This window comes from Durio zibethinus, chromosome 14 (assembly GCF_047325235.1).
Source record: "Durio zibethinus cultivar Kanyao isolate XHJ-2024 chromosome 14, ASM4732523v1, whole genome shotgun sequence".
Classification (NCBI taxonomy): Eukaryota; Viridiplantae; Streptophyta; class Magnoliopsida; order Malvales; family Malvaceae; genus Durio; species Durio zibethinus.
Window position 1 is genome coordinate 4,755,496 of NC_143175.1, and position 8,949 is coordinate 4,764,444.

An 8,949-nucleotide genomic window follows, 5' to 3' on the forward strand; every position below is an offset into this window, starting at 1 on the left:
CATTTAATTACACGCTATTTTCGATGTTGGATAAAAATGATTTTAATTTGAAATTTAACATTAATTCCCTTCATTTAAAAAAAATATTTTTGCTAAAATCTTTATTTAGGAATATTGAAAAAATCTTTAAGTTAAAGAATTATCTTGAAATTCTCCAACATCTAGGCAGAATTTGAAATAACTCTTTTCACTTAAGATTTAACACAACAATCCTTAAAATGAAATAACACTCTTTATAGAAAATTGTTGGTGACTTTCCAACATCTAGGCAGAGTACTAAGAATTATTTTTTCAGAATGTTATTTTTATTTTATTTTGTAATATCACAAAATGATTTTTTTTAAGTATTATTCTTTTTTTATTATAAAATATTTTATCATTGAACAGTAAATTAAAGAGAGAATAATGCAATCAATTATCAACGATAACATGCTAACGTATGTATGCTAATGAATGTCATGTAAAATGCAATTTAAGAGTTGGGTTCTTAAGTATAATGAGACCACCCTGACTCTTCAACATCTAGACAAAGCTTAGGTGCGACTGTTTATATTTAAGATCCCAATTTACTGTTATACTTTATATTTATTAATCTTATTATTAAAGCGAATTAAGAAATCATGTGAAAAGACTTAACGAAGTAAAATTTTCTAAATACTCCATCATCTAGGCGGCATTCGGGAACAAATTGCTTCAAATAGAATTTTCACACGTGTCCTTAGGATTTTTAAGACTTTGGATTTTAGGGATTTTGGATTTTGGGAGGTTTTGGATTTTAGGGGTTTTGGATTTTATGGGGTTTGGATTTAAGGGATTTTGGGTTTGGATTTAAGGGATTTTGGATTTTAGGAATTTTGGATTTTTAAGGGTTCTAAAAACTTAGAATTTTGAAAATTAAAAATTAGTGTTTAAGGTTTAGGTAAAACACGAACATCTTTAAAAATCTCCATCATCTAGACGGACTTTCAGAGCAGGTTCAATTTTTTATAATTTTTGAAAACTAATTAAAAATTTCTTATATTTTTTTATGAAAATTTATTAATAATAATTCCCCAACATCTAGGCGAAATTATTTTTTAGAAAAATATTTTTTATTTCCTCCAACATCTAGGCAAGAAAAATAATAAAAATTATTATCACTTCTTTGAGTATTTTTAATACATATTTTTAGCTATTACTTGTTTTTAATTTTATTATTATTAAAATAATTAAACATTTATTCTAACAAATTTAAAAATTTATCATGTATAAATAAAAATATACTTAAAATAACAAAAATAATAATATAAAAAAATTAGAAAATTAAAAAAAAAAATTTTTACCTAAACCGGACCAGTCAACGATCGATTCAGTTGGATCGAAAAGGGGTCGGTTTGACGCGCGGTTCAGTCGAACCGACTGAAGAGCAGTTCAGTCCGGTTCAAAATTGGTTCAATTGGATCGGTCAGCAACTGTTGAAGAACGGATCCACGGGTCGGGCTGCGCGGATCCCAGGTAGGATCCGGGTCCACGCGTGGATCTCCCTAGCCTAAAATGGTGTTGTTTTGGCTTGTTGCTTCTTATATAAAGTCAAAAAAAAATTTTTCAGCTCATTCTGTTTGTTTCAGAGAAAAAAAAATAGGGAGAGAAGGGGAGAGAGCTCTGGTGGAGGGGTACGACCGTCTCGCCATCCGACCGTTAGAGCACCGCATCGACTGCCACCTGGTCCACCGTCGGTGGTGGTCACCGGCGGTTGAAAACACTAAAAAGCTTCCAGAGACTTCTCTCAACGAGATTTTCCCAGATCTAACGTTCGTTTTACCAGAAACAGCCCCGATCGGCGTAGATCGGGGCTTGAAGCTTTCGGTTTCCTTTCTTTCTTTTTTTTATATTTTTTTTTGAGTAACTGACTTTTTGTTTTTTTGGTTTATTTTGCAGGGCTTGCTCGGCGCTGATGGTTCCTCGTCGTAGGCGAAGACTGTGTTTTTTTTTTTGTTTCTGTTTTTTGGTTTGCTGTTTGGGTATGGGTTTGGCGTAGTGTTTGAGTTTTTCTGAGTGTGGGAGGCTAGGATTTTGGGTATTCAAAAGCTTGTTGAAATGGAGGCTGTGTGTCTGAAAGAGCTTTTAAAAATGGGGGGTTCCAGAGGGATGTTGAATGGGATTCTAGAGAGCTGTTGAAGGGGATTCCAGAGGGGTTTGTTCGAAGGCTTTTTTTTTAGAGGAGGGTCCGAAAGAGATGTTGAAAAGGATTTCAGCCTTTCATGGGGAAGAAGTAGGGACTTTTTAAGAAGCAGATGATGTTGTAGGGGTGGCTATAGGGAGTGGCAGGAGGTGGGCTGTAGGGTGGCTGGTCGGGGCTACTAGTGGTGACTGCAGGGTGGCTGGTGCCAGGCATCAGTCGCCATACTTTATGCTATTTTCTGTTTTTTTGTTTGTTTGTTTGTTTTTTTTGTTTATTAATAATTATTTTATTTTATTTTTTATTAAAATATTATTATTATTATTAAAATTAAAACAGTAGACCCGGACAAAATTCGTGTCTACAGCTGTCCCTTTTTGCACATTACTGAGAATCAGGAATAGGGCAAAGACTAAGACAACGATTTTGTCCGAATCGTAATTTTTTTAAAAAAAACACAAAACGATTGGGATGACACTGCAAGTCGAAAACTAATGAATCGATCGAGATAACATTGCGAATCAAAATTATGCCCGGAGGTCTTACAAAATTGACTGGGATAACACTGTAAGTCGAAAGATAAATAATCGATCGGGATAATACCGTGAATCGAAATTATGCCTGGAGGTCTTAAAAATTATGCCTGAAAGTCTTATAGAATCATGCTTGGAGGTCTTACAGAATTGTCCGGAGGTCTTACAAAATTGACTGGGATAACATCGTAAATCAGAAATAAAGAATCGATCGAGATAACACCGTGAATCGAAATTATGCTCGGAGGTCTTAAAAATCATACCTAAAAGTCTTATAAAATTATCCGGAGGTCTTAGAAATCATACCCAGAGGTCTTACAGAATCATACCTGAAGATCTTACAGAATTGTCCGGAGGTCTTAGAAATCATGCCTGGAAGTCTTACAGAATTGACTGAGATAACATCGCAAGTCAGAAATAAAGAATCGATCAGGATAATACCGCGAATCAAAATTATGCTCGAAAGTCTTAGAAATCATGCCCGGAGGTCTTACAGAATTGACTGAGATAACATCGTAAGTCAGAAATAAAGAATCGATCGGGATAACACCACGAATCGAATTTATGCTTGGAGGTCTTAAAAATCATGCTTGGAGGTCTTACAGAATTGACTAGGATAACACCGCAAGTTAGAAATAAAGAATCAATCAGGATAACACCGTGAATCGAATTTATGCCCGGAGATCTTACAAATCATGCCCTGAGGTCTTACAGAATCAATTGGGATAACACCACAAGTCAAAAGATAAAGAATCGATCGGGATAACACCGTGAATCGAATTTATGCTTGGAGGTCTTAGAAATCATGCTCGGAGGTCCTACAGAATCATGCCCAAAGGTCTTACAGATTATACCCGAAAGTCTTACATAATTGCCCGGAGATCTTACAAATCTCAAAATCTTTGAATGCTCCTCATAATCAGAGGCGATGAAACTTTAAAATTTGAAAATCTTTTAATCTTAAAAGTCATGCGCAAACGCTTTTAGAGATTATGCCCGGAGGTCTTACAAATCTCAAAATCTTTAAATGCTCCTCATAATCAGAGGCGATGAAACTTTAAATTTTGAAAATCTTCTAAAACATGGCTTTCACCTGATCAAAGATTTTTAAGACTCTAAAGATCTTTTCTAAGGAAGGTTCCCTCTAAATAGAGGCTTTGAAATCTTGATTGAAATTGGTTCCTCTTAAACAGAGGCTTTGAAATCTTGATTGAGAATGGTTCTTCTTAAACAGAGACTTTAAAACTTTAAAAACATGCCCCCCCTTTTTTTTAATACTTATAAAGTTGATAAATGCAAACATGATACAAATGTCTATTCTCATCAAATGATGCTAATGGAAATTTCGATGCAAATGTCAATGCCGATGTAAGAATGCAAATGCTTAATACATTTGACTTTTTCACAATGCAAATGACAATGTCCTTTTCATGTAGATGCCCCTACAAATACCTTTTCTTAGGATGCAGATGCCATAAATGTTGTGAATGCAAATGTTTTATACAAGTGATGCAAATACGAATGTCTTTCTTGTGATGCAAATACCATGATGCAAATGTAAAAACTCTTCTTGCCTCACTTTTTTTTTTGAAAAGATTTTGTTTTTGTTTTTTTTTTTGAAAAAAATTTTTGTTTAAATTTTCATTGTTTTACTTTTACCCAAAAAAAATGATCTCAGTATTATGTGCAAAATGCTCCAATAATCTTAAAATTTTTCAAAAGTGATCAAAAATTACCCCACAAAAAGTATCTTTGCAATTGAATGAAAAAATTTAAAACTCAAGACTTTTGAATCTCTTGAAAGTTGATGACCACTATTTGGAAAGCTTATGGATGGAAGGGTAATTGACAATTTAACTCCTTTTACTAGCGAGCATATCTCATGGAAAAGCTTGACAAGGGTTGCAAGGATTTCATCTTGGGCTCACAAAAGAGATAATTTTTAAAACATTTTTTTATTAAAAACGTGATACTCTAATGTGAGTCAAAATTTAGCCATTACTCTTCAAGCACGATTTGAGAAGAAGATAAGGCTGGTTTTTTTTTTAGGGAAGGTCTTTAATGGGTACTAGTCCTTCAAAAAGCTTTGCATCGAGATTTTTTATTTCGGATAAAACGCTAGAACTCTGAAATTTAATACGAGGCCTCAAAAATGACTTTAGCTCTAAACTGCCCTTTTGGAGTTTTCACCTTAGAGCTATATATATATTTTTTTAATGAAGAATTCAACAAGTATATACAAATTCAAGGATATTGCTCTTCAATCCAAGTATCCACATTTGATCAAAATGGGCTTTTCAGGGTGTGTAATGTAGGCCGAGGTTAAGGTTCTGAAAGAATGGATAAATAGGCTCAAAATATATTATTCAAGGTGATTAGGCCAAGGATCTTGAGGAGCATTCTCTGACTTTCTTCTTTTACCCTCTTTTTTTGAAACATTTGGCTTTAATTTCAGTAACTTTACTCACCCATTTTTTTTTTTGCCTTGAATTCTCATTTTCAAGGTATATATTTTCTCTTTTTCTTTTTTGTTTTTTGAGTTTTTTTTTTTTGAATTCTAATTGAAGCTTCAGATTCTTATCTCTAAAGTTTCTTTGTTTTGCCTTAGAAATACTTAACTTTATCTTTGGCTGTTCACTTTCTTGAATCTTGAAATTTCAATGGAAGCCTTGTTCACTTTTTATCCCAGACTTTCACCTCCGAAAGGCATGTTAGATGCTTTCAATATCGGATACTTTTCTTGAAGTTAATCTTGAATGTATCCTAATTTTGTCCCCTAATGTAGAAAATGATCCTTAGCTAGGGTTTATTTTGGAACAAAAAATTTAATAGGCTCAAATCAGTAGCAAATGGATAGTTTTTATGTACGAGAAGGATAAAGAAAGATGGCCATTTATCATTTCAAACATGATCACTTAGGTAGAAGAGCAAATCATTGAATATGTCTCTTTTGTTTTTTTCTTTTTTTTTGTTTTTTGTTTTTTTTTATTTTTTATGCCCCATCCTTTTTTACTCAAGGTTCTAACGACGATTAAGTTGTATAGGATCGATCGCATAGTTCAAAAAGGCTTTTTGGGCTCTAAAATTTTTTTGGCATTTTCTTGGTGAAAGGAAAAGAAAAGGTATAATGGTATGAAATAAATTGTCTTAGGCAGAAATGAATTTTTTTTTCATTTTCTCAATGTGTCTTAAGACATGGAACAAAGGTTATTTAAGAAAAAAGTTCAAGTGTTTTTGTATCTATGGTCATAGCAAAATTTTAACACACATTGGACTATCAATTGGAAAATTTGAAAGAATATCTGATTTTTGAAATTCAAAACAAACTTTCAAAATTAGTCTCTTTTGTTCTTTGCCCAGGAAAAGATTATCGACCCTTTAAAGTCTAAACTCAAACTCACATTTCCTGAAAGATTATGGTTGATGAGTCCAATCATTTAAGTGATTAAGAACATGAAAGTATTTGAAAAGTTATGGAGGTATTTGATGAGCTTTTTCCTAACAGTAATCACAATTTCCTTTAAGAATCCTTCTGTCTTTATTGCAAAAGAAAACTTTTTTTCTCTTTTTTTTTTGAAAGTTACTTATGTGGGACTTTTATCCAAACAAATGCATAAAAAGAAAATTTTATGAAAAGATCCAAACTATTTAATTCTTCCAAAATAAGTTAAATAACTCCTAGAGACATAATGCACATGTCCTACATATAAAAAAAAATCATCCTATCTTGATTTTCAAAACTTGACACCTCCCTCTTCATCTCAACTTCTCACATTTGACAATTGAATGGAGTCAACAACTTCTATTGTTTTATTACCTCCGGAGTCAGAATATCATTCTTGATAAGATCTTCAACCTTTTCTTTCAACTGTTTGCATTTTTCAGTTGAGTGGCCAATTGCCCTCATATGGTAATCACACTTATCATTGGGATTGTAACTCATTGCTGATAGATTTGGTGTTGTTTTCAGAGGCACAGGAGTAAGATATCGACCTTCTATTAGCAAAGGTAAAAAGTGAGAAATAGGGATGGGTAATTTCTTTTTATCATTCCTTGGTCTCTTTCAATTCTTTGTTGGCCGAGTGATGGATTCAAATGTAGGAACAAAATCATGAATGACCACTTGAGGATGAGAGTTTGCTGGAAAGCTCAAATGCTGGCTTGGTTGGCAAAGATATGGGTTTTGAGAGATATGACTTATGGTAGGGTGATGGGGTTGATAAGCAAGATAAAGATTGTACGAGATAAAGCTATTAGGTAGATGCCCCTCTAGTGTGACTGTTTGTACCTCTTGTTTATTCTATTTTGATGTACTTTCTTCTTCAACATCTGTAGTATCTTTTAACTTAATCTTGCCACTCTTAATTGCATTTTCTATAATTTCACCAGAAATCACCATGTTCAAAAAATTTTTGGAGAGATTCCCAATCATTCTTTCATAATAAGGAGTGTCCAAAAAATTGACAAACAGAACAGTAATTTCTTTCTTTAACAATGGTGGTTGTACTTGAGCTGCTATGTCTCTCCATCTATGTGCATATTCTTTGAATGTTTCAGTTGATCTTTTTTTTATGTTCTGTAAGGACAACCTATCTGGCACCATATATTCAAAATGCTTGTATTGTGCTAGAAAGGCCCTAGCTAATTCATTCCAAGAGTAAATCTTACTTCGATCTAACTGAGCAAACTATCTTGTTGCAGGTCAAGTGAGACTATCTTAAAAGTAATGGATCAATAATTTATCATCATAAGTGTAACCTGCCATCTTTCGACAGTACATGGTAATGTGTTTTAAAGGGCATTTCGTTCCATCGTACTTCTCAAAACTTAGGGCTTTAAATTTTGATGGAATAACAAGATCAGGTACTAGACTAAGTTCACTAGCGCCAACATTCTCGTACGCATCATGGCTTTCAATTACTTTCAATCTCTCTTCCAATAGATCATACTTATCTTTCATCATTATATCTTCTGATGGATCTGGCACCCTTTTCAATTTCTTCAATTCTTTATGATCATCCACATTAGGCACAGTAGTGAAGTCGTGAGGAGTATGTCTAAGATTGACATTTGTCTGAACTGATGGTAACTTGGCAAAATGGCCAATATAAGGTTGATGAGTTGTTGGAAGTGCTTGTGACACATGGGGATCTTAAACATATTTGAACCCAAATAGATACAATGGTGTCTCGACAGCTATTTCCTCCCTTATCCTGTGCGTCTCAACAACTTCTTTTTTTTTTGTCAATTCCACTATCATATGTTTTAATTCTGTCAGTTGTCTGTTCACGTTTTGTTGCATTCTCGTAACTGTTTCACCGATCTCTCCTTGGGCCTTTTCTACTCTGTCCATTCGACTGGCACTTTCATTTTCCATGATTATGGTACTGGCTCAAGTGCTATAAGTGTGCAAACTCAACTGACCTCATTTTCTAGAATAGCTATCCTTGAACCTTTTATTAATTATCAGAAGTCAAAAATGCACAACATGAATTTATTATCAAAAATCTTTTGGCCTTGAAGATTTAACAAAAGCATATTCACAATCATCATCTTTTGTCTTTAACTAGCATGAAAAATAATGAATTCAAACAGATGATGCATGATGTGCAAGCCATAATTCCTCTTGATTCAACTCCAAAGCACTAATCCTTACTTTCAATTGATCTTCTATTTTTGTCACTCTACTTCCCACCAAGATAGACATTTTATTTCAGAACTTAGACAAAAAAAATTCTAGACTATTACCCTTATTAAATGAATATCACAAAAACAATGACACACAAAATATGTTTATGAACACATGAATATGAGAATGTCACGGAATGCATATATACTTATGACAATGGATTTTTATATGTATAAAGATCCAAATAAAAATTTTCGTCAACCATGAACATGTATGCAAAAAATGCAACGTCATGTTGCAAGAATGGTGGGATATGAAACATAATGTATGTTTCATACGACCTTATTATTCATGAATCTATATGCATGAAATGCAATGACTTATTTACATGAATGGTGAGAGGATTTTTATGACTAATGCAACATACTTATATGAAATGCACGGACCTACTGCATGTATAGGATTTGTATGTATGAAATACAATGCATATGTTGTGCTGGCTTAATAAGGTAAACACTGCCTTAAGATACTTAACGAGATAGAATGCATGTACTACTTATCAAGAAGTGCATGGGATGTATGTGCATGAAGTAGAATGCGTGTGTTACCATTAATATGGACGGGATAGA